The sequence below is a fragment of the Heterocephalus glaber genome, unplaced genomic scaffold (genome assembly GCF_053883595.1).
Source record: "Heterocephalus glaber isolate CG9 unplaced genomic scaffold, H.glaber_assembly_v1.0 deba00001481, whole genome shotgun sequence".
NCBI classification, from domain to species: Eukaryota; Metazoa; Chordata; class Mammalia; order Rodentia; family Bathyergidae; genus Heterocephalus; species Heterocephalus glaber.
Genome location: NW_028258317.1, coordinates 45,790,778 through 45,817,656, shown reverse-complemented (window position 1 = coordinate 45,817,656; position 26,879 = coordinate 45,790,778). Strand labels below are relative to the sequence as shown.

At 36.6% G+C, this 26,879-nt stretch overlaps 1 protein-coding gene across 4 annotated transcripts in view; it reads left to right on the top strand.

The window, feature by feature from the left end:
- Ric1 (RIC1 partner of RAB6A GEF complex) overlaps positions 1-26,879 on the top strand; it is a 163,645-nt gene that overhangs the window by 19,686 nt on the left and 117,080 nt on the right. The window contains exon 1 of one of the 4 annotated variants that reach the window (XM_087183991.1): positions 9,148-10,201. The exons of the other annotated variants lie outside the window; for them this stretch is intronic. The gene's annotated coding sequence lies outside the window, so the exon portion shown is untranslated. Of the gene's footprint in view, positions 1-9,147; positions 10,202-26,879 lie in introns of those variants that run through there. 4 annotated transcript variants of the gene reach the window in all.

Genomic DNA, 26,879 nt, shown 5'->3' with positions numbered 1-26,879 from the left:
TTTCCTTTAGGGCTTGAAATACATCACTCCAAGCTCTTCTTGCCTTGAGGGTTTGGATTGAGAAGTCTGCTGTGATTCTGATAGGCTTTCCTTTGTATGCGATTTGTTTCTTTTCTCTCACTGCTTGTAGAATTTTGTTCTTCTGTTGGATTTCTGGAATCCTAACTATTATATGCCTATGTGTAGATTTTTTTTGATTAAGGCTAGCTGGAGTCCTATATGCCTCACTTATCTGTATGTCAAGTTCTTTTGCCCTGCTTGGGAAGTTTTCTGCCATCACTTCTGTAAACAGCTTTTTTATGTCATCTGCACTCTCTCCTGTTTCTTTATTGACTCCAATCAGTCTTACGTTATTCTTCTTTGCATCATCTAGCAGCTGCTGGATTGATTTCTCATAGTCCCTTAGAATTTTAAAGCAATTTTTCTTTTCCTGGTCACTAATTGCAATCTTATCTTCTATATCTGAAACTCTGTCCTCATATGGGCTCATTCTGCTGGTGTAGACTTTCAATGGACTTTTTAATCTGGAAATCTCTTTACATCTGTTTTATGGATTCCATTTGTTTCCTATGATGGGATTCCATCATGTTCCTCAGCTCCTCTCTAGATTTATTAGTCATTTCTTGCACTATCAGCACAATCTCTGCTGTTATCTGAGAAATTATTTCTGATTTCATTTTTTCCAGATCCTCTTTGGTTGCCAGTTCAGGGAGTCCAGGTGGTTGAGTATCAGACTGTTCTCTCTTGTTTCCCTTTGGGATTGCTATAGGTGATCTAGAAGTCTGGTTTTCAGACTTGTTTACGTGTCTTCTCATTTTGATGGGCAGCCTGGGTGGCTCACCTCCTGTGTGCTGGCGGGGATGGTATGGCAGCCTGGAAGCCTCCTCTTGTGCACTGGAAGCAGCTTACCTTCTGTGTGCTCGTGGGGGTGGCACAGCAGTCCTGAAGCCTCATCTTCTATACTGGGAGTGGCTCACCTCCTGTGTGCTGGGCAGGGGTAGTACGGTGCCCAGGAGACCTCCTCTTGTGGACTAGGAGTGGCTCACGTCCTCTATGCTGGCAGGGGTGGTAGGGTGGCCTGGAAGCCTCCTTTTGTGCACTGGGAGGGGCTCACCTCCTGTGTGCTGGCGGGGGTGGTACAGCAGCCCAGAAGCATCCTCTTGTGCATATTGAATTTTTCCTTTTTATTTATTTATTTATTTATTTCCATTAAGTTTATTGGTACATTTTAGATATAAAATACAGTTACATTCATCATTGTACCATTACATGAGTATCTTGGTTCTTATTTTTTTCCCCTTTCCTTGCCCTCCCTTCACCCTCTCCACCCTTCCCTATTTGCAAAGACTTTGTTTCCATTTTTTTCTTTTTCTCTTATTTTTTCTTTTCCCTTTTTTCCTTTCCCCTACCCCTCCCACTTCCCCTGCTCCTTTAGATGTTTTCTCCCTCTTACACAGTATCAATTATACATTTTTAAAATTACAATATCAAGATCTATGAGACATTACCACATATTTTACAGAATTTAAAAGGATATAGAAAGCATATTATAAAAATGTTTTTTGAAATACATTTGACAACTTCTAAGAAGTACCTTGGAAGACAAATTGATGAAACTAACTCTGGAGGAAATACAAAATTTGAATAGCACCTATTAAAGAAAGCATATTCCTAGCTTGAAAACCTACCTATATGACAACAACAGGCTCATATACATTTTAACTGATAAATTATATCAAACAATTAAAGCAGAAAAAGGAACACTTCTCCCCTCATTTTAGGAAATCAACATTGTGCTAATCCTAAAAGAGGTTAAAGGTAATAGAAGAAAAAAGTATGAACATAGAAATTTGTTTAACAGACCAAAGTGTTAGAAGTCAGATCTGGCAGTATGTGGAAAGTGGTTTTGTTATGGGAATGGCAGTGTTGGTTCAGCATTGGAAGATCCACCCCCAAAAGTAATCATTTTAACAGAAGAAAGGAAAAAGCCATATGATCCTGTCAGTAGTTGGAGAAAAAATATTGGACTAAATTCTACAGCTCTTTGTGGTAAAAGCTATCAGGAGGCTAGAAGTAGAACAGAACCTTCTCAACAGATTAAAGACATGTACTCCATACTTCCAGTGAGAATGCCTTATATAAATGGAGAAGATACAATGCTTTTTCTCCTTAAGGTGGGGAACAAGGGCAGATATGCTTACTCTTTATCTGTCCATTAAACTTTGAAACCTAGGCCACACCAAAATAGTCTGGCAATAAAATGACGCAATTAGGACAGGAATTGAAAGGTAGAAGCAGAATCTTTATATGTAGATGAAATGATCATCTACAGAGAAAATACTAAGAAATCTCTACAAGCCCCTAGAACTTGTATTTAAATTTAGCAGGATTAGAAAACACAAGGTATATATAAAAATTCAGGTCTGTGTATACTTGCTATAAATGAAGAATTGGATATTGAAATTTAAAAGTTATGTAGAAGTACAAAGGACCTAGAAAAGTAACAAAACCAAACCCAAAAACAGTGTTGGAAGACGTTTACTACCTAATTTTAAGACTTCTTCTAAAGCTACAGTAATCAAGGCAGTGTTGGTGTAAGGAAAGACATATAGATCATTGGAATAAAACAGAGAATCTAGAAATAGAACCACACATATATGGTCCACTGAGTTTTCAAAGATTATTTAACATGAGCATTTTATAGTATATAAACTCATTTCAAGAGCCTAGGAAGAGATAGTGTTTTCAGCAAACGGCACTAGAACACCTGATATCCCTATATAAAAAATTAACTTCAACGCTTTATTTCCATACATGAAAATAACTTGAAGGGATCTATGAACCTAAATATGAAAGCCTAAAAGTATAAAACTTTAAGAAGAAATTATAAGGGAAAATGTTTATGAATTCAGGGTAGACAAGAACTACCTAGTATACAAAAGGCATGATGTATAAAAGAAAAAAATTGATAAATGAGATTCCATCAAAATTTAGCACTGTAAATGACATCATTAAAATGAAAAGTAGTCCTTAGACCATATTTACAATGCATATAACCTACGACCAGAATATATGAAGAATTCTTAGAGCTCATTAATAGACAGCCCAATTAAAAAGTAGACAGAAGATGATAAATAGCCAGTACAGCACAAAGAGAGGTGTGCAACTCTAGAATCAGAAAAATTCTAATCAGTACAATAACAAGATTGAATTATACACTCATTAGGGAGATGAAGTTAAAAGTTTTACAAGCCTTGTCATGACTTTTTCCTTTTGTTGGATTCTCCCCCTTTGCGTGTAATTTGTCACGCCCAATGGATTCATTCTGCTGGGCTTCCTGGGGTTGTGATCCTCATTGTCTTTTCCTAGGGTATTGTCTAAAAGTTTTTGGAGTGCCGGTTTGATATTCATGAAGTTCCTGAGGTGCTCTTTATCATGAAAGTATCTCATATCTCCATCAATTTTGAAAGATAGTTTTTGCAAGGTAGATCAATCTGGGTTGGAGGCTGTTTTCCTTTAGGGCTTCAAATACATCACTCCAAGCTCTTCTTGCCTTGAGGGTTTGCATTGGGAAGTCTGCTGTGATTCTGATGGGCTTTCCTTTGTATGTGATTTGTTTCTTTTCTCTCACTGCTTGTAGAATTTTATTCTTCTGTTGGATTTCTGGAATCCTAACTATTATATGCGTATGTATAGATTTTCTTTAATCAAGGCTAGTTGGAGTCCTATATGCCTCACTTATCTGTATGTCAAGTTCTTTTGCCCTCCTTGGGAAGTTTTCTGCCATTACTTCTGTGAACTGTTTTTTTATGTCATCTGCACTCTTTCCTGTTTCTTCATTTACTCCAATCAATCTTATGTTATCTTCCTTTGCATTGTCTAGCAGCTGCTGGATTGATTTCTCGTGTCCCCTTACAATTATAACGCAATTTTTCTTTTCCTGGTCACTAATTGCAATCTTATCTTCTGTATCTGAAATTCTGTCCTCATATTGGTTCATTCTGCTGTGTAGACTTTGCATGAAGCTTTTAATCTTCTGGAAATCTCTTTACATCTGTTTTATGGATTCCATTTGTTTCCTATGATGGGATTCCATCATGTTCCTCAGATCCTCTATTTTTTTAATCTGTGTCCTCTCTAGATTTATTAATCATGTCTTGCACCATGAGCACAATCTTTGCTATTATCTTAGTAATTATTCCTGATTTCATTTTTCCAGATCCTCTTTTGTTCCCATTTCAGGGAGTCCAGGTAGTTGAGTATCAGATTGTTCCATCTTGTTTGGCTTTGAGGTTACTGTAGATGATCTAGAAGTCTGTGTTTGAGGCTTGCTTATATGTCTTCTCATTTCTATGGGTTGGGGGGGCACACTTCTGCAGCTTGGGATGGTGGCAGGGAGGTTCCTTTTGGGTGCTGGGACTGGCTCAGCTTCTCTGCTCTAGGAGCTTGGGATGCCGGCTGGGGTGCTTCCTTCCAGGTGCTGGGACTGACTCAGCTTCTCTGCCCTAGGAGCTTGGAATGGCAACGGGGGAGCTTCCTTCTGGGTGCCTGCACCGGCTCAGCTTCTCTTCCCTAGGAGCTTGGGATGGCAGTGGGGTAGCTTCCTTTTGGGTGCTGGGACCTGCTCAGCTTCTCTGCCCCAGTATCTCGGGATGACGGTGTGGGAGCTTCCTCCATTTTGAATTTTTCTAGAGCCTAGCTCACCAGTTTTGTTACTTCCTGTGCTATCAGTTCAGGGTATCCAGGTGATTGATTATAAGATTTTTTTCCCCTCCTTTCCACCAGAATTTGCCTTTGGTGAGCTGGATTTCTGGGTTTGCGCCTTGCTTAGTTGTCTTCTCATTTTTATTTTTGTTGGTGGTGGTGTTTTTGGTTTAATTTGTGGGTTGATACTTCAGTATTGCTTATTTTAAGTATCTTTCTTGCTTGTATTTAGGACCCGTAGAGAATGATTGTTTCTCAGAGGTGTCTTCCAAATATAGTTGGTCTTTAAGTTTTGAGTCTCTCATGACTCTTAGGCAATCTTATTTTCAGCATACCAGGAAGTATAACTGAATAGATCATTCACAACATCTTAGCCCAAGTGATACAGTCAGCATCAACAATAGCATGAAGCACACTTTAGGAAATGACAGTTTGTGGTAACTATTAATCTATCATCTTCAACCGTGTCTATTAAATCAAAATTGAGGACCAGCCCAAAATATATTTGTCGTAAATAAACCATTCAATATGGCAACATTACCCTTTGGGATGAGGACTTAAAGGAGTTGAGAAGGGAGGGATAGAGAGATAGAAGGAGAGGGAAAGGTTAGAAGTGAGGCCAGAGAACATAGGAAGATCACAAAAACTTTGGGAAGCTGTTAAAGACATCAGGAGAAGACAGAACAAAAGAACAAAGACAAGAACTGAATAAACTAACAGCAACAGGGAAGTTGGAAGTTGTATTCACTGTCTTATAAAGCTAATTTCAATTAAGAGAAGGAAAAAGAAAAGAAAGAAAAAACCTGCAGTAGGACAGGAACAAAAAGGGAGAGAGGTGAAGAACAAGATGGGAGGAAGGGAGAGAGGGATGGAAAAGAAAAAAAAACTTGAAAAAAAGTAAAAATAAACATAAAGGGCCTCCTTCATGGTATGTCTTTGCTGTCACCATAGTGGGCATCAATATGCAGATCTAAGTCAATTAGTCTGAGCAATCCAGCCACAGTCCGATGAGCTTCAGGCTGATTTCAGGCTACAAGTCCCAAGCTGAGCTCCCTGACCTGCCGGATTGAACTCTGCAAGGTTCTACTGCAGGTTCCAGCTGCCCTTCCCCTGAAGATAGTGCAGTTTCTGATGAGCGGTGATGATCCCTACAACTTCCAAGTATGGTAGTCTGGTGTGCCTTTATTGCAGAGAGTCTCTTCACTTTTCCAGTGGGCTTCAGTTTTCATCAGGGAGCCTGAGAGAGGCCCTCTCTCTGTTGTTCACTTCTGCAGCTCAGGACAGTGGCCTTTATGCACCCCCGTTCCTCGTCTCACTGGTGGCAGATGGGCATGGCAAGCCAGACAGAGCGGGGCTCCAGACAGCCAGCGACCTCTCAGCCCCTGCGCCTCTAATTAACTTTTTTAAAGACTTACATTATTACTGAATCTGATGCTGGCAAAAAAAAAAGGAGTGGAGGGGAAGGGGGAAAACAAATTGAGATGTGTTATGTCAATGTACCAGTTCCCCACAATAAATGTAATCATTATGTACTGCAAACATGTGCTAATAAAAATTTTTTAAAAGATAGTGTGGAAAATCAAAGATAAAGAAAAAAATCATGAAAGAACGGGTTGGGAAGGGGGGGAGAACCAGCTTACCACATAGAAGAATTCTAGAATTCTGTAACTTGTGAAATTATTCTTCAAAAGTGAAGGAGAAATAAAAACTTTTGGTAACAATTGAGGGAATTTGTTACCACTAGAACTGCCTTTAAAGAAATATTTTAAAAAGTTTTTCAGAAAGAAGGAAAAAGATATAAGGTAGGCAGGTCTACACAAAGAAAGGAAGACTAATTAGAGAAGTAGATAGAGAAGGGATAAGGAAAGATTTAATATTCCTACAGCAAAGCATACACACACACACACAAGTCATTTGTTCTGATACCGAATGTATGCAGCTGAAAGAGGGAAAGAAAAAGTGGATAAGTTTTTTGGGGGGGCAAGACATTGCTCCCCAAAGAAAAAGAGAAAGAAGGCACATCCTTGGGCCAGAGCAGGGCACAGTGACTTGGCTGAGCCTGGAAAATGTGGTTTTTTTATAAAATGGAGTACTACTCAGCCATAAAAAATGAGAAATTAGAGACATTTATAGCTAAATGGATGTACATTGAGGTGATACTCTTTTTAAGTGAAATAAATAGGACACACATGTATAAATACCGAATAGTTTCTCTGATGTGAGAAACTGAAAGTGTAAATAAGGACTAAAATGTATAATAGATAATGTGAAATAGGAAGAAAAGGGGCAAAGGGGAAGGAAGTGGCTGGAAATGGGGGGGTGTTGGTGGCACAAAGGGCTCGGAGGAGGTGGGGTTCTCCAAAAGCTTTTAAGGTTCTGTTTCCTGTTTTATTTTGCTGGGCATGGTGGCACATGCCTGTAATCCCAGCACTCCTGAGGCTGAGGCAGGAGGATTGCTGCAAGTTTCAGGCCAGCCTGAACTATGAGTGAGCTCAAGGCCAGTGTGAATTATAGAGCCAGTTTCAATCCCCAACCCTCCAAAAGATTCTGTTTTTCTGTTGGATATCTGGTATTTTAATTATTATGGTATGGGGTATTTTTTTGTCATTGCTGTTTGATTATGGGTGTTGAGGGTTCTATATGCCTCATTTATCTGTGTGTTAAATTGTTTTTGTATGTATGAAAATTTTCTCATATTCTGTAATCAGGTTTTTAAAAAAATGCCCTTTGTGCTATCTTCTGATTATTCACTAATTCAAGGTCACCAAGGGCTCAGTACAAGTAAAAGCAAGGGAAGACGTAAAAACTCCTTTACATTTGTATGTACTTCCTAACCCCACACAGAGCAATAAAAAGATGGGGTGGGCCAGGGATTTAGCTCAGTGGTACCACCACCTGCCTCGCAAGTGCAAGGTCCTGAGTTTGATCCCCAGTACCAAAAAAATAAAAATAAAAAGATGGGGTCCTTACTGGGTCAGAATACTTCAAGACAACCTCTGAAAAATTACTGGCTTATCACTTAAGATTGGCAGCACTGCTTACTGCCTACTAATCTTTGACGAGAGAATGGGAATAGTCCTTCAAGAACAACTTCAAAGTGAAGTCCGACAGTTATTCATGAACAAGAGGTCCTTAATTGTTTGCTTTTGGTGAATTTCCAGGGGTTTTTTTTGTTGTTGTTGTTATTGGGGATCAAGCTCAGGACCTTGTGCTTGCAAGGGAGGTGCGGTGCCACTGAGCTAAAGCCCTGGCATTTTCCAGATTTTTGAAATGATTGTTTTGATGACATTGTTCAGTTTTAACATTGGTATTTAGTACCTAGTATTTAGTATCTTTAAGGAAAATTGCACTTCAGAAATTGAAGAATATTTGAAGTATAAAGCTAATTGTTCATCATTACTGATGAAATGTCAGAAGAAACTGCCAAGATACTGTACAAATGCCGTATGTGTACTTCAGAAGTAGTGGGTCATGTATCGTCAATTAACTGGAAAATCTCTTTTAGGAATTACCTAAAATATATTAGAAATCTTTCCTGAGTCTGTAAACAGCACTCAGTATTCTTGAGTGATGCCTTATTTATTTATTTTTGGACATTTGCTTTTAAGGCAAAATTTATGTAATATGTAGAATATTGAACTTAAGTAAATGTTTTTTACTTTTTATATTTTATTAGTATATGTTTGCAGTACACAATAATTACATTATCATGGGGAGACTGGATAAAGAAAATGTGGTTTTTTTATAAAATGGAATACTACTCAGCCATAAAAAATGAGAAATTAGAGACATTTATAGCTAAATGGATGCACATTGAGGTGATACTCTTTTAAGTGAAATAAATAGGACACACATGTATAAATAGTTTCTCTGATGTGAGAAACTGAAAGTGTAAATAAGGACTAAAATGTATAATAGATAATGTGAAATAGGAAGAAAAGGGGCAAAGGGGAAGGAAGTGGGAGGGGTAGGGGAAAGGAACAAAGGGTATGGAATTAATATGAGAAAATGGAAAAATAGGAACAAAATCTTTGTAAATAGGGAGGAATGGAGGGGTTGAAGGGAGGGCTGGGCAAGGGTGAAAAATAAGAACCAAGAGAGACTATGTAAAGGTGCAAATTTCCAATGATGAATGTCATTATATTGTATACTTAAAATGTACCAATGATTAGAGTGAATAATTGATGATGCAAAATAGGAAGAAAAGGTCCAAAAGGGTAGGGGTAGTGGGAGGGGCAGGGGAAAGGAAAGAAGGGAAAGGAAAAATGATAAGAAATGGAAAAAATGGAAATAAAGTCTTTGTAAATAGGGAAGGGAGGAGGGGGTGAAGGGAGGGCTAGGAATGGGGAAAAAATAAGAACCAAGATGCATCATTAAAGGTACAAGTTCCCAATGAGAAATGTAATGGTGTTGTATACCTACAATGTATCAATAAAAGAATTAAAAAAAAAATTGTGCTGCTCTAAATATGAGTGTGTATGTATCATATTATACTGATACATGAAGTTGAAGTACATTTTGATAAGCATACATACTTATGATCCACTATTCCATTTAAGATTCATAGTGTTTTCAACACACCAGAAACTTTCCTGTACCCACTTATAGTCAGTCTGTTGTACCTCTTCTCCTCCAGGTATCTGGTAGTTTGCCTTCATCCTAGCCTTATACTGCCTGAGAGTTGGGCAGTTCTCCTGGGTTGTCAGAGCAGTAAGCAATACATTATAGTGTCTTCAGTACAGATTTTAAATGAATTATCTCAACCAGTTGAGAGTTTTATACTGTATCATGTAACATAATCCTAAAACATTAAAATGGTAATAAAACAGCAACAAAAAAGTATAATGCTTATTTAAGTGCTAGGCACTCTGCCAAATGTTGTGTTACTTATTTAATCCTTATAGTAGTGAAGTCTGTTGAGATAGGTTCTGCCATTACATTTAACTTATTTTTTTCTCGTAACAGGGATCGAACTCAGGACCTTGGGCTTACAAGGCAGGTACAGGGCCACTTAGCTAAATCCCAAGCCCCCATTACTTTTATTTTAAAGATGCATAAAGTTTTCTGGCATGCCCCACCCATTTGCATCCAGGAGACTGTGAGGATCCCCCAGGCAGGCCCACTGGCAGCCAGTTTGGCCTTGCGGTCCAACGTGGGTAGCTGTGCCCTGTTACATCCGGCTTGCCCCACCCATTTGCATCCAGGAGATCGTGAGGACACCCACCCCCCACATGGCAGGCCCACCAGCTGCCAGCTTGGCTGCGTGGGTGCTTGTAACAACAGCCAACACTCCCCCTCTCCCCTGCCTCTGGCCTCTTGGCTATGCAGCTACCTGGTTCCACACTACAGAGGCACAGGGGGATATAAAGGCCATTGTCCTGAGTTGCAGAAGTGAACAACACAGAGAGAGCCTCTTAGGCTTCCTGATGAAAGCTGAAGCCCACTGGAAAAGTGAAGAGAATCTCTACAATGGAGGCACACCAGACCATCGTACTTGGTAAGTTGGAGGGATCATCACCTCCCATTTGAACCTGGACTATTTTCAGGGGAAAATCAGCTGGAACCTGTAATAGAACCTTGCAGAGTTCAACCCTGCATGAGGACAGGGAGCTCAATTTGGGACTTGCAGCCAGAAATCTGAATCTCACGGGTCTGTGACTCACTTACTGAGAATCATTGATTTATAACTGACAGTAACAAAAACAAAAATGAGAATACATTTAAGCAAGTCACAAACTCAGACTTCCACCCCACAAAAGGCAAATTCTGGGGGAAAAGTCTGATAATCAATCACCTGGACACCCTGAACTGATAGCACAGGAAGTAACAAAACAGATGTATGAGGCTCTAGAAAAATTCAGAGCAGAAATAATTTCCCACATAACTACAGAGATGGTGAGCAGAGTGAAAGACATGATTAGAGGCTGTAGAAAAGGAAGTGATAAAAAAAAAAAAAATGAGCTCAGAATCATGCTGCAAGCCATGAATGCCCAGCATAAGAAAGAAATGGAAAACATTATCACCCAACATAAGAAAGAAATGGAATCCACGAAACAGATTTAAAGAGATATTCAGGAGATTAAATACTCCACTGAAAGCATGCAGAGCAGATTAAGTGAATCTGAAGATAGAATATCAGATATAGAAGTCAGGATTGAGGTTAAGGACCATGAAAACAGATTTCTTAAAAATAGTAAGGGACCATGAGAAATCAATCCAGAAGCTGCTAGATGATGCAAAGAAGAATAACATAAGACTGATAGGAGTCCATGAAAAAACAGGAGAAAGTACAATTGACATAAAAAACTGTTCACAGAAGTAATATTAGAAAACTTCCCAGACAGAGGTGGAGAATTGGAAATACAGATAAGTGAGGCATATAGAACTCCCAACTAGCCACGATCAAAAAAAATCTACGCCTAGACACATAATAATCAAGATCTCAGAAACCCAACAGAGCAAAAATCCTACAGGCAGTTAGAGAAAAGAAACAAATCACCTATAAAGGAAAGCCCATCAGAATCACGGCAGATTTTTCAACACAAACCTTCCAATCAAGGAGAGCCTGGAGTGAAGTATTTCAAGCCCTAAAAGAAAATAACTTCCAACCTAGACTGTTGTATCCTGCAAAATTATCTTTCAAAATCGATGTGGAAATTAAATACTTCCATGACAGAGAACACCTGAGAAATTTCATGAACACCAAACCACCACTCCAAACAATTGTAAACAATATCATAGAAAAAGAGAGTGAAGGTCACAACTCCATGGGGCCCAACAGAGGGAAGCCACCAGGCAAGGTGAGAAACTAAAGGGAAAGGGGGAAAAATAAGAAAAGAGCCAACAACAGTAACACATCATGACAAGGATGAATCAGTATCTATCAATTATAACCATCAGTGTAAATGGCCTCAATTCACCAATCAAAAGAAACACACTGACAGAATGGATTAAGATGCAAAATTCAACAATATGCTGTATACAAGAAACACACTTAACTCCAAAAAAAATTCATACAGTGAAAGTAAAAGGATGGAAAATATTTCTCCATGCCACAGGACCCCAGAAAAAAGCAGGAGTAGCTATTTTATTTGCAGACAAAGTAGATTTCACACCAAGACTAATGAAGAGAGACAAAGATGGTCACTACATCCTTGGGAAGGGAACAGTCCATGAGGAAGAGATTACAATCTAAGTATATATGCACCAAGTGCGAATACCCCCAACTATACAAAACAGATATTATTGGACATGAAAAAGCAAATAAGCTCTAATACAATACCTCATTACCACAGTTAGATCATCTAGAAAAAAAATCAATGAAATTCTAGAACTGAAGTAAGCTATTGAACAAATGGACTTAATAGGTGTTTACAGAGTGTTCCACCCCACAAAATCAGAATACACGTTCTTTTCAGCTGCACATGGGTCATTCTCCAAAATAGACCACATGTTAACTCATAGGACATGTCTAAGTAAATGTAAAAAGTTGAAGTTACCCCCTGTATATTGTCACACCATAGTGCAATAAAATTGGAGATCAGTGACAGAAGAAACTGTAAAACTCCCACAAACATATGGAAATTAAATAACACCCTCCTGAACAACCCATGGGTCACAGAGGAAATTAAAGAAGAAATTAGAGTTTCTACAAGTAAATGATAATGCCAGTACAACATACAGGAATCTATGGGACACAATGAAAGCAGTTCTACATGGGAAGTTCATAGCAGTCAATGCCTATATTAGGAAAACAGAGAGAACTCAAACAAATAACCTAATGCAGAACCTCAAGCTGCTAGAAAAAGAAGAGCATAACCCAAAGCTCATACAAGAGAGGAAAGTATAAAGATCAGAGCAGAAATCCATGCAATGGAGACTAAGAGAACAATAGAAAAAATTAATGAATCAAAGAGTTTGTTTTTTGAAAGAATAAAATCGATAAACCCTTAGCCAACCTTATCAAACAAAGGAAAGTAAAAGGCTCAAATCCATGCAATCAAGAATGAAAAAGGTGAACTCATAACAGATCCAGCAGAAATCCAGAGTATCATCAATACCTACTTCGAGAACCTCTACGCTAATAAAATGGAAAACACAGAAGAAATGGACAAATTCCTAGAAACATACAAATTGCCAAAGTTAAATGAAGAAGATATAGAAATTCTAAACACCCCAGTTACAATGAGTGAAATTGAAAATGTAATAAAAAAATTACCAACAAAGAAAAGCCCAGGTCCTGATGGCTTCACTGCTGAATTCTACAAGACATTTAAAGATGAACTATTGCCATTACTCTCTAAACTTATCAAGGAAATTGAAAGGGAAGCAAGGTTCATTCCTGGAAGCAAGTATTACTTTGATTCCAAAACCAGGGAAAGACCCAACCCAAGAAGGGAAGTACAGGCTAATCTCCCTAATGAATATTGATGCAAAAATCCTGAACAAGATACTGGCAAACAGAATACAAAGGGTCATCAAGAAGATCATACACCCTGACCAAGTTGGATTTATCCCAGGGATGCAAGGATGGTTCAACATTTGTAAATCAATAAATGTAATACACCATATTAACAGAGTCAAGGACAGAAACCATATGATCATCTCAATAGATGCAGAAAAGACCTTCGACAAAATCCAGCATCCATTCATGGTAAAAACCCTACAGAAAATTGGAATAGAAGGTCTTTATCTCAACCTGATTAAGGCTATCTATGAAAAACTAACAGCCAACATCATACTAAATGGTCAAAAACTGAAAACTTTCATGCTAAAATCAGGAACAAGACAAGGATGCCCACTGTCACCACTCCGGTTTAATATTGTTCTTGAAACATTAGCCACAGCAATTGGAAAAGAGAAAAAAATAAAAGGAATAAAAATAGGAAAGGAAGAAGTTAAACCATCATCATTTGCTGATGATATGATAGTTTGCATAGAAGACCCAAAATACTCTGCCGAAAGACTTCTAGACTTTATTGACAGATTCAGTTGAGTAACTGGATATAAGGTCAACACTCAAAAGACAATAGCCTTTTTATATACAAATAATAGACTCACAGAGAGAAATTAGGGAAACATTTCCTTTTCAATAGCATCCAAAAAAATGAAATATCTAGGAGTCTAACAAAGGAAGCAAAAGACCTCTGTAAAGAAAACTACAGCACTCTGAAAAAAGAGATTGAAGAGGATATAAGAAAATTTAAAGACATCCCTTGCTCCTGTGTAGGAAAAACCAATATTGTGAAAATGGCCATACTTTCAAAACTGCTATATAGATTTAATGCAATGCCGATTGAAATTCCAACAATATACTTCACAGAACTAGAGAAAACAATCCAAAAATTCGTTTGGAACCAAAAGAGACCTACAATAGCAAAAGCAATTCTAAGCAACAGAGACATGGCTGGAGGTATCACAATCCCCAACTTGAAACTATACTACAAAGCTACTGTGATAAAACAGCATGGTACTCATAAAGAAACAGATCTGAGGATCAGTAGAATAGTTTAGAAGATGCAGAAACAACTCCAGACATATTCAGCCATTTCATCTTTGACAAAGGAGCCAACCATCCTCATTGGAGGAAAGATAGCCTATGTAATGGTGTTGGAAAAACTGGATTTTAACCTGCCAAAGATTAAAACTAGACCCGTACCTATCACCATGCACTAAACTAAGGTCGAGGTGAATTTTTAAAGATTGAAATATCAAGACAGTAACACTAAATTTTCTGGAAGACAAGTTAGGTAGAACTCTTGAAGACATTGGTATAGGAAAAGACTTTATGAACAAATCCTCAGTGGCACGGGAACTTGCACAAAGAATCAACAACTGGGATCTCATCTTATTAAAAAGCTTCTGCACTGCAAAAGAAACCACCAACAGAGCTAAGAGACAACCTACAATGTGGGAAGAAATTTTCAGCAAGTGTACCTTAGACAAAGGACTACTAGAATATATAAAGAACTGAAAGAAATCTGACCCCCCCCCCATTCAAAGACCCAATTCAAAAATGGACTTCTGAAATGAACCGATATTTCTCAAAGAAGTAAAAGCAGCAAACAAATATATGAAAAAATGTTCAATATCACTGGTCATTTGAGAGATATAGATGAAAACAACACTGAAATTCCAATTCACCCCAGAGAGATTGGCTGTTATAAAGAAATCATCCAATAACAAATGCTGGTGGTGGTGTGAGGAGAAAGGAACCTTTCTCCATTGTTGGTGAGAGTGCAGACTGGTGCAATCACTGTGGAAATCAGTGTGGAGATACCTCAAAGAACTAGGGTTAGAGGTCCCATTTGACCCAGCTATTTCCCTGCTGGGTATCTTCCCAAAAGAATTAAAAGAATCATACCACAGCGATATATGCACACTTATGTTTATAGCAGCACAGTTTGCAATAGGTAAAGCTTGGAAACAACCCAAGTGCCCATCAACTGGGGACTGGATAAAGAAGATGTGGTTCTTTTATAAAATGGAGTACTACTCAGCCATAAAGAACGAGAAACTAGAGACATTTATAGCTAAATGGATGCATATTGAAGCTATCCTCTTAAGTGATATAAATAGGACACGTGTAAATACTGAACAGTTTCTCTAGTGTGAGAAACTGAAAGTGTAAGTAAGGATACACACGGATGAAATTCCCTAATAACATATTTCTCGGATTGTGTTTCCATCGTGTGTCATATGACTGTATCGAAATTTAAATTATGGAGAAGTTTGGCTTATGTGGAGTATGCTAGTTAACTGGAGTTTTTTTTCCAGACCACTATTTGTTCAGTACTGCTTTTGGGGATCTTCCTGAAACAAGTCACATCCTCTGGTGTCCTGTTTGTTCTTGAAATGTTTTTTAAGTTACATGGAAAAATGATTAAGTGCTTTTCAGTTTTGTTTTGGTTGAGTTCTACTGTATTTGAATATTGTATTTTTTTCCCTTGCATTGTTCTTCTTTGAATGGTTTTAATTTCTGTATGTGTGTGTTTGATAATAGTTATTTTTAAATAGTAAAAGGATTCACAAAGTAACATATAAGAGAAATTAAATAGTATAAAGTCACAAAGCTAATACATAAATGGCAGATCTAGTTTTCAACCTTACACTTTAACCACTATATTATATTCCTTATTGTATAGATGTGCTGAATAGATTTTTGTGAGCTGAGCAGGGATCAGTAATGTAGTATTTATAAGGTATTTTCTCATAGAGACAGTTACTTAAATATTTTAAAGAACTGCAGCCATCAGCTTATATATTCAAGTATTGAAACGGGAAATCTTTAAAACTTCATTGATTCAGTTTAAAAAAATGGGCAATGGACTTGAGTGGGCACTTCTCTAAAGGAGGTATACAAATGGTCAAGCAGCTATCATAAATTATAAAAGATGCTCAGTATCACTTGCCATTAAAGATATGTAAATGTATATTAGAAGGCACTGCTTCACATTCAGTTAAATGGCTACCAAAAAAGAAATTTAACCCCCCCCCCAAAAAAACAGACAGTAACAAGTATTTGCAAAGATGTGGAGAAATTGAAACTCTTGTGTCCTTATTTGAGAATGGTTAATATAAAGTGTACAACTCCTGCAGAAACAATTTGACTGTTCTTTTAAAAGTTAGACATGGAGTTATTACATAACTTAGCAGTTCCTCTCCTAAGTATATTTGTATCTTAAACAATTGATAGAAGCTGTTTAAACAAAACTTTTTATATTAATTTTCATAGTAGTTCTATTCATAACAGCCAAAGGTGGAAAAAACCCAAATTCAGCAAGGGAATGAACACAGAGTGTTATAGCTATACAAGGGAATATTATTTAGTCGTAAAAGGAATGAAATACTGATAGGTGCTACAATTTCTAAACCTTAAAACATTATGCTAAGTGAAAAAAGCCAGACACAAAAGGGCATATATTGTATAACTTTGTTTAATTTTAAATGTCCAGAATTGTCAAATCCATAGATTCAGGAAAAAAAAAGTCATTAGGGATCAGGGGAAGGGTGCATGGGGAATGACTGCTAATAGGTGTAATTTCATTTTAAGGTAATAATGTTCTGGAAGTAAGTAGCCATGATAGTTGCACAAGTTTGCGAAACCTAATAAACACTAAAATCTAATAAATTTACAGAATATAAAGTTTAAAAAGTCAGTGACATTTAGTTTTATCGACACAATATACATGTAAAGTTACTTGAGAGATGTAATGGAGCTTTTCCTGATAGTAATTAGGAAAGATGTAAGGTACTTTTGACACTGTATGATCATGTTAGGGAAAGATGAACTATTTATATTTAGTTAAATTGAGGATATATTCTCTTAAAAATTTACTTTGTTCATCAGCCTTTTAAACATTCACTTAAGTTGTGTGGTGAATGCAGTATTTTTGAAACTGAATTGATCTCTAATGCTTTATTTAAGTAAACACCTATTCTATAAAACCCTACTTTGTATATACATTATGGAAACCAGTTGCTTCATGTTATTCTAATTAAGTCATAGCTAAGTTATAGTTTATTAACTTAATTCTATTAAGTTTAATTTATTGAGTTAAATCAATTTAAAAGTTTCTCATTTTTAGTAACTACATTTCAAGTGCTCAGTAGCCACACGTGGCTAGTGTCTGTTACATTGAGTATAGATATGTGACATTTTTATCAACGTAGAAAGCTTTTTGGACAGCCTTAGTAGAGACACACAGTATGACATATGAAGTCATGAGATGTTTTGTTTGTTTTTTTTTGGTACCGGGGATCGAACTCGGGTCCTTGCGCTTGCGAAGCAGGCGGCAAAACCACTGAGCTAAATCCCCAGCCCCATGAGATGTTTTTATTTAGTCTTAATACTCAAGTTCTCAGTTATGAAACCTTTATTTATAAAGGGAGAATGTTGTGAGTTGAATCATGCCCTCTGATGGGTTGTAGTTTTCACCTCTGATATTTCCAAGTGTAACTTTATTTGAAAATAAGAGGAAATCAAGTTAAAATGAGGTCATTAGCTTATTCCTTGATTTTGTGACTGACCTTATAAAAAGGACAATTTTGGACACAGAAACATACACACACATAGAAGTAAGACTAAGTATATAGGTCTCTGAGATGAAGGGAACAGATCAAGAATGGACGGGAATCCCTGGCCAGCTCCGTACCAAATTTCACCTCTCCAAGTCAAGTCAACAAAGCCTTGTTTCCACTAGAGTTTTGGAAACTCAGGGTGCTAGCTCTCCTGCTTCTGGACTTTGTGGCTTGCAACATGTTTGGAGACAAAGGAAGATTCCCAAGTGCACACAGTGAAGACAATCAGGTGGCTAAAGTGATGCATCTTTTTATTTTTTTATTTTTTATTTTAAAATAAATTTTATTTATCCATCCCCTCTTAAGCCCCTCCCCTCCCTATGTACAAAAGCTTTGTTTCCATTTTTTCCATTTTCACGTTTTTTCTTGTCCCTTTCTCCCTCCTCCTTTGTTCCCCTTTCCATTTGAATTTTTTTTCTCATTTCCCAATATTGATTATACATTTTATTCCTTATTTGCATTTTTGGTTTCTCACACCAGAGAAACATTGTGGCATTTAAACATATGTGTTCGATTTCTTTCATTTAGTATGGTCTCAAGGTCCATCCATTTAGCTATAAATGTCTGAAGCTCATCCTTCATCCTTCTTTATGGCAGTGTAGTACCTCATTGTGTAAAAAAACCCCAAACTTTTATCCACTCATCAGTTGATGGGCATTTGGGCTGTTTCCAAGATTCAGTTATTACAAATTGTGCTGCTATAAACATGGGTGTGTATATATTTCTGTGGTATGATGCTTTTAATTTTTTCGGGAAGATACCGAGAAGGAGGTATAGCTGGGTTGAATGGAACCTGTAGTTTTAGTCTTTTAAGAAATCTCCACACTGATTTCCACAGTGGTTGTACTCCCACTAACAGTGGAGAAGGGTTTCTTTCCCCCCACAGCTCCTCCACCATTTGTTATTGGTTGATTTCTTGATAGCAGCCATTCTTTCAGGAATGAGATGGAATCTCAATGTTTTAATTTGCATTTCACAAATGACCAGTGATGTTGAAGATTTTTTCATTTATTTGCTCTAATTCTTCATCTGAGAAGTGTCTTTTCATTTCAGTTGCCTGTTTTTGGATTGGGTCTTCAAATCTGGAGGGGGAGGGTCTGATTTTTTTGAGTTCTTTATATAGTCTAGATAGTAGTCCTTTATCTGAACAGCTGGTAAAAATTTTTTCCCATGCTGTGGGTTTCCTCTTCATGTTGTTGGTGGTTCCTCTTGCTGTGCAAAAGCTTTTTTTTTAAACTGGGGATCGAACTCAGGACCTTGTGCTTGCAAGGCAGCAAAAGCTTTTTAATAAGATGAGATCCCAATTGTTGATTCTTTGTAGTATTCCTGTGCGATCTGGGTTTTGTTCATGAAGTCTGCCTACTCCTATGTCCTCAAGCATTTTACCTGTTATCTCTTTCAGCAGATTTAATGTTTCTGTTTTAATATTTAGATCTTTGATCCGTTTCGATTTTAGGTTAGTGTGTAGTGAAAGATATGGGTCTAGTTTCAATCTTCAGCATGTGGGAAGCCAGTTTTTCTAGCACCATTTGTTAAAGAGACTTTCTTCCAGTGAAGGTGGTTGGCTCCTTTGTCAAAGATGAGGTGGCTGAGTATGTCTGGAGTTGTTTCTGCATCTTCTAATCTATTCCACTGATCCTTGGGTCTGTTCTTTTGCCAGTACCATGCTGTTTTTATCACAGTGGCTTTGTAGTATAATTTGAAGTCAGAGATTGTGATACCCCCTGTCTTGCCTTTGTTGCCCAGTACTGCCTTGGCTATTCCTGGTTCGAGCGATGCACTTTTAAGCCAAAGAGCACCAATGGTTGCCTGCAAACAGTGATGGTGAACCTTTTAGAGCTTTCGGTGATAACAAACCAGACCACTGCAGTGTGTATGCCATAGGTTCATCACCACTGCCTGCAGATTCTAAAAGCAAGAAGAGAGAAAGAAAGATCCTCCCCTAGAGCTGTAAGAGAAAGCATGATTTTACTGACACTTTAATTTCAGACTTCTAGCCTCTAGACTTTAAGAAAATATCAATTTCTTTTGTTTTAAGCCAGTTAATTTTTGCTACTTGAACAGCAGCTTCACAAAACTGCTACAGAGGGCATGTTAGTTACGTGGTCTTGAGCGAGCTAATTTTTTAAAGTTTGTTGTAAGATTTAAAACCAAACTTGAATGTCTTTTGAAAGTATTCATCAAATACAACCCTAGCCATTAACATTAAGAAGCTTTGCAATTCTGTTAAGAACATAAATGTGCCCTATATACCTTGATAGTTTATATAGTGCATTGAATTGGACTGTGTATGGTCAGAGACCCCTTTCCCTCAACATTAGCCATTTTAAAATTAATTTTCATCAGAAACACTAATATGTCAATTCTTTTTCTGAATGTTTATCAACAGGAAAATGAGTAAATAATATATATTAGTACAAAATTTAAACTAGAAGAGTGGGGTCATAATCACAAAATTGAAGATCATGATTATAGCTTGAAGAGGTATACAGGTGCATATTATTAGGGAAGGGCTTCATAATGTGCAGGGTGAATCATAAAAGCTGGCTGGTGGTTTTGTAGTGTTTTATTCTTTATTATATATGCTTTATATTTTTATATCAAATATTAAAATTAACTTAAAACTACCTTGTATGTGGAAAGAACAATTTTGTGGTGAATTGCTATGAATTTTTAGATAGGTCTGTGTGTCTGTCCGTCACCCCCCCCCGGCCCCGCCTCTATGTCATATCAGGGATTGAACCCAGGGCCTTTGCATTGAGCTACATCTCCTGCCCTTTTTAAAAATTTTTGAGACAGGATCCTGCTAAGTTGCCCAGTGGGCTCAAACTTGAAATCCTCCTCCCACAGCCTCTCAGAGTGCTGGGATTACAGGTGTTTGCCCCCATGCTCAGGTTTCTTTCATATTCTTCAAGGATATTCAAAGAAGATAATACTCGGTATTAGTTCATGAAACAAAATCAGTAAGAAAATCTGTTTTAATAAGAGGAAACTTTGTACAGAAAAATTTGTGGATAATCTCCAGACTATATTTTCTTTTTTTTCACCCTATATTTTCTATATTGCAAAGTTTTCTGTTTCTTAGTTGTCTAAGGATCTGTGTTTTAAAATAAGTAGCAGACTTTACACAGAGTACCGCAAGGAGTAAAATTGCCACCCAATACAGAGATTTTTTAAATAGAATTAACAATTGACGTTTTAAACATGTTGGTTTCTGCCATTTATAAACTAGTGTTCATCAACAAATGTGCAAAATGAAAGTCACTAGGGGAGAAGTGAGACTGTAGACTGCTATTCTTCTGCTTTCCCTCAAAATTTTGCAGTCTTTAGACTCATTTTACTGTCCATTATTTTTTATGTGTTTTCAGTATGGATACAAATAAGTAGAAACCTCAGTTTTAGTATGCTTTCTGACACCAAACTAACTTATTCATTTTGGGGGGACTGGGAATTGAACCTAGTGCCTTTGTACTGACCTGCATCCTATTCTTTATTTTACTTTATTTTATTTTATTTTATTTTATTTTATTTTATTTTGAGACAGTCTTTTTTTTAATTGCTTGAAGTCACAAAGTTGTCCAGGCTGGGGGTCCAACTTGTGATCTTACTGCCTCAGACTCTTAGAGTGCTGTAATTACAGATGTGTGCCATCATATCCATATGTTATTTATATTTAGAAATAGACTATAAAATATTTAAATGTTAAAATATTATAAAAAATTAGTAAATAGCAAAACATGTTTAAAATTAAATGATTAAATATTGCCACTCAATGTTAGACTCTGATTTTATATTTATTAATCCAGTAGAGAAGTTATCACCAATACCAATTATAATACTGGGGTTTGGGGGGAATTTTTTTGGTACTGGGGATTGAACTCAGGACCTTGAGCTTGCGAGGTAGGTGCAGCACCACTGAGCCAAATCCCTGGCCCTATAATAACTATTTTTAAAACCCCTTTTCTGATTTTAATTGCTCCATGTCTTCATTGTCCCTGACCTTGGCGCTGAAGCGGATTAATAAGGAACTTAGTGATTTGCCCTATGACCCTTCAGCACAATGTCCTGCAGGGCCAGTTGAGGGTGACATGTTCCATTGGCAAGCCACAATTTTGGGACCTAATGACAGACATATATAACAAAGTAGTGTTTTTTTGACAATTCATTTTCCTACAGACTACCCCTTCAAACCACCTAAGGTTGCATTTAACAACAGAATTTTATCATCCAAATATTAACAGTAATGGCAGCATTTGTCTTGATATTATAAGATTACAGTGGTCTCTTGCTTTAACTATTTCTAAAGTTCTTTTATCCATTTGCTCACTGCTATGTAATCCAAACCCAGATGACCCCCTAGTGCCAGAGATTGCATGGATCTATAAAACAGAGACAAGTACAGCAGAATATCTGGAGAATGGACTCAGAAGTATGCCATATGATGCTCCCTTAAAATCAGAATAACCTGCATTTTAGCTGGAATAAACTTTAAATTACTGTTCCTCTTTTTATTTTCTTATCCACCTGCTCCCCTATCAGACCTCATCTTTTTAAATTTTAATTTTTGTTTACCTCTATCCATTCATTCACATGCTTATCTGAGAATTAATTTCTTCCAGCTTTGGACAATAACTGCTTTTAGAAACTGTAATGTAGTTACAAGAGAACAGTTGCCCAGGATTCAGAATTTTTTTGTGTGTGTGTTTCTGTTTATGGTACTGTTTATTTTAAAGCATCACATCATTTGATTATCAATAAACAGCCATATTTCCATCATATGTTGATTTTTCTAGAGTACAGACTGGCAAACAAGAAACAGGATAAACTAAAGAAAAGGGTGTTGTTTTTTAGAAATAAGTAGTGTGGAACTAAAATACAAAAGTTTTTTTTTCTGAGTTAAGTGATTTAGATGATGCTTTCTCTCTAGAAGTCTTTAATAATATTTTAAAAGATGTCTTTTGTTATGTTTTGTATCTGCAGTGTCCCTCAAAAGCTCATGTGTTGAAGGCTTGATCCCTATGGCAGCAGTAGGTGGAGGTGAAGCCTTTTGAAAATGACTAGATAATGGGCTCTAACCTCATCAACAGCTAAAGCTATATTAACTTATTGACGAACTCATATTATACTGGGTTTGTGGGGAGCTGCTTTGTTACAAGAGGGAGCTTTCTCTATTTTTGCTTCCATGCCACCATGAGGTGAGCAGTTTTCCTCTACCATACTCTCCCCACCATGTTCTTGTTTGCTGCAGGCCCACAGTGGTGATACCAAGCTACGTGGACCTCTGAAACCATGAGCCAAACGAAATCTTTTCTTCGTTTAAACCGTTTCTTAGGTATTTTGTCACAACAATTGAACATGATTAACATATCCATTTACTTGATATTTGTACTTTTTCATGGAATAGAGGCATAGAAAATATTGTCTGTGCTTGTATTAATGTATTCAAACAATGTATGACTAAACTGAAACAGAAAGGTCCAATATCAAGAGACAGTGGCATTCATAGTCACAGTCTTTTAAAAAGGGGAAACCCAATAAGAGTTCTTTTAGTAAAAACCCGTGGAAAACAAATGTTGGTCAGTAAGTGCCAGCCAGCATACTTTTTAATAATTAATTAAAATCTGAGCTCTATTCAAAAGCATGCCCTTTTAAGCTTCCTTGCTATCCCAATTCCATGAAAAAACATGCATATTTCACTGAGGTAAGCAATTCAGAAACATAATTTCATCATAAGAATGCAGTTACATAAAGAACTTGTCAAGTGAATGCACCTACTGCTTTTTATGGGAGTGGGTCATGTAATCTGAACACTTAATGTGGAATGAAAAGCCACATTTAGAATTCTGAAAGCTTGTGGATCAGAACATAGAAGTTTCTTCTACAAAAGAATGAGAATGTTATAATTACCATATAAAATTACAATGTTTCAAATATCAGAAGGATTCAGAATTTTTTTTTTTAAATGGAGCATGTGTATTATGTGGCCAATGTCTTCACTCTAACTGGGTTATGAGACTAAACCATCCCTCACAGCTCTAACTGCTGAAGAAGCCAGCTGAGGGGGGGAGATCGATGCTCAGTTGTCACGGCAAGGAAGCAGCATTATTTTAGCAGCATCCATTCTTGTTAAGCCTTCCACTGTTAGAGATTTGAGTTTACATTTGAGGTGATATACTTTATGCTCATAACTGATGTGGTTGGAGAATTGGTATTGAATTTATAGCATTGGCAGAACAGAAATTGTGATGTATTTTATGCATGTCAATAAAGGAATGACCTGTTCTTTTTCTATAGAGAATGGAAATTGGAACTCAAACACCTTTTGTATTCCAAAATAGGGTCTCACAACATTTTGTAATTTTCATTTAAATTGTTAGGAGGCTTGGAGCTAATAGTTCATCTGTCTTCCAATACACTGTTTAGTATAGCACTGAGTAAATGATGCCAGTTGTCAATGGATGAGTGGTCAACTTGAAGCTCTGCTAGTAATTGATTTATTTTTCTTCAAAAAGTTGCGTAAACTCATGAAAAAAAAGAGTAAATGTAAAGAGGTTTGGGGATTTAGCTCAGTGGCGCCAGTGCCTGCCTTGCAAATGTAAGGTCCTGAGTTGGAGCCCCAGTATGAAAAAAAAAAAAAAAAGTAAATGTAAAGAAACAACTTGTTCCACCTTGTATCTTAAATGTATTTATTGAAGTTATTGCAGAGATGACAATGTATTTCTGTTGTTTCTCTTGTCTCCTTTCTGCCACCTATTCTGTCACAGTTCAAGTTTCTTTTTTAAGGGTTTTTAAAGTGGATTTAAAGTAGTTCTCCTGTTTTTGTCAGTTCTCCACAAGACCATCCAGTTTAACTTTTTAACCTTTAACGGACTTCTTGAGCTATTATTGACTTAATATAAATTGCACATGTTTGCAGTATGAATTTGATCAGTTTTGACACATATATATGCATAAACCCATTATCATATAATGAACAGGTACATCACCCCTAAATGTTTCGTCATGCCCCTTTGTAGTTGGATCTCACCACCTGTCTACCTCTAGGCAATCACTCATCTGGTTACTTTCTCTTTATATAGATTACGTTTTTGAGAATTTTTATTTAAATGAAATCATATAGTTTGTATTTATTTTGTTAATGTTATGCATTTTTCACTTAACATAATTAAAAGAGTGAACTAACATTGTTATACTATTACTAACTGAACCACAGATCTGATTGGTATTTTCCTCTTTTACCGAGATTCTTTTTCTGTTCTAGAATTCTATCCATTATTTCACAATGCATGTAATTATTTCTTTTTAGTCTTTGAAGACAGTTCCTCTGTTTCTTCTTTTATGATCTTGATCCTTTTAAAGAGTCCGGATCAGTTACTTTGTAGCATGTGTGTCATTTTGAGCTGGAGCATATAACTTTTGACAAGAATATTACAAAAATGTATCCTTCTTAGTTTATGATGTTCCTACTGGTTGATGATGGTTACCTTGATCACATGGTTAAGTTGATGTCTGCCAGGTTTCTCCACTGTGAAGTGACTGTCTCTCCTTTTGTAGTTCAGAAGTATAAAAAGTAGCTTGGATGAGATAATATATAATCCTTTACTTCCAGGAACTTTTTCTTACTAATTTTAGCATCCATCACTAGATCTTGTCTCCAACTGTTTCAAATAAATGGTGTTACCTAATGATAATTCTGACTCCTCCTTCTCTAAATTCCATTTAGTAATTGGAATTTTAATGTAAGGCAAAGCTATCCCTTCTCTTTCAGTCACCCCACTACTTATATTAGTATGGCTTCATAGGTATTGATTCTACATGGTAAAATCAAATACTGTATTTAAAAAATCTTTTGCCCATATTATTAGGTTGTTGATTTTCTTCCTGAGTTTTGAGAGTTCTTTGTATGTTCTGGATACAAATCCTTGATGTAAATATGTGATTTGCAAATATTTTTTTTCCAGTCTGCCATCTCTCTTAACAGTGTCTTTTGAGGAGAAATGCTTGATTTCTATGAAGAGTATTTTATCAGTTACTTCTCTTTTGTGAATCATGTTTGTGTCCTGCCTAAGAAATCTTTGCCTAATCCAAGGCCACAAAGAATTTGCTCCTATATTCCTGAACATTTATGGATTAACTTTACATGTACTGTAAGTCTACAGTGTACTATGAATTAATATTTATATGGCACAAAGTATGGATTGAAGTTCTTTTTTTATATAAGTATCTTTTTGTTCAAACACCATTTGTTGAAAAGGTACTTCTCTCTCCACTGAATTGATTTTGTACCTTTCTGTTGACTTTTCTGGTTTTGAACTCTACTTTGTTTCGGTGATCTGTTTGTGTATCTTAATACTATTACCATACAGTCTTGATTACTATTTATTATAGAGCTAGTTAGGTAGTGTAAGTCCTTCAAGTACATTTTTTATAGTTGCTTTGTTATTCTAATTTCCCTTTCAGAATCAAGTTCCTTTTATAAATTGTTTTGATAAATTCTTAATTGCTTTCCTCAGCTGTGTTTTCTTATTTTCATCCATTGCAAATACCACCCAAAGTATGTACTTGTTTTTAACTTTTACTTTATATTTACAGTATAAGCAATTAGTGACTAGTAGTTTTAATGTATTTGGAGCCTTGTTAGCATCTTAAAAACTTTTGTATTTCACTTTCAGAGATTGGGAAAAGAAAAGCTTTTTTTTTTCTGAGAGTTATCAGATCTCTATTAAGATATTAGCAAGAAGGCATATTCCCACTGAATTATTAATGTATTTCTACAGTATAGCTAGAAGACATTTTGATTCCTTTCACCAAAATTTAAATCTGAATACTTTACTCACATCTTTCCCTGTGTGCTTATTTCTGCCCCTCTGCTGCCAGCCTAACGACAAGTCCTGATACATACTACCTAGAAGTGTTATAACAATTCCAAGTCCAAGATGCACTGGGAAAAGAAAAGCTTTTAAGGGGATGGCCTATGTATGTAACTTTGGAAATCCGGTATTTTAACTGTTCATCATGAGGCTAAAGTAATAGGTAGAAACTGTACATAAACAGTGTATTTTACTTGGTAAATTTGTTTTTTACAAGGATATTGT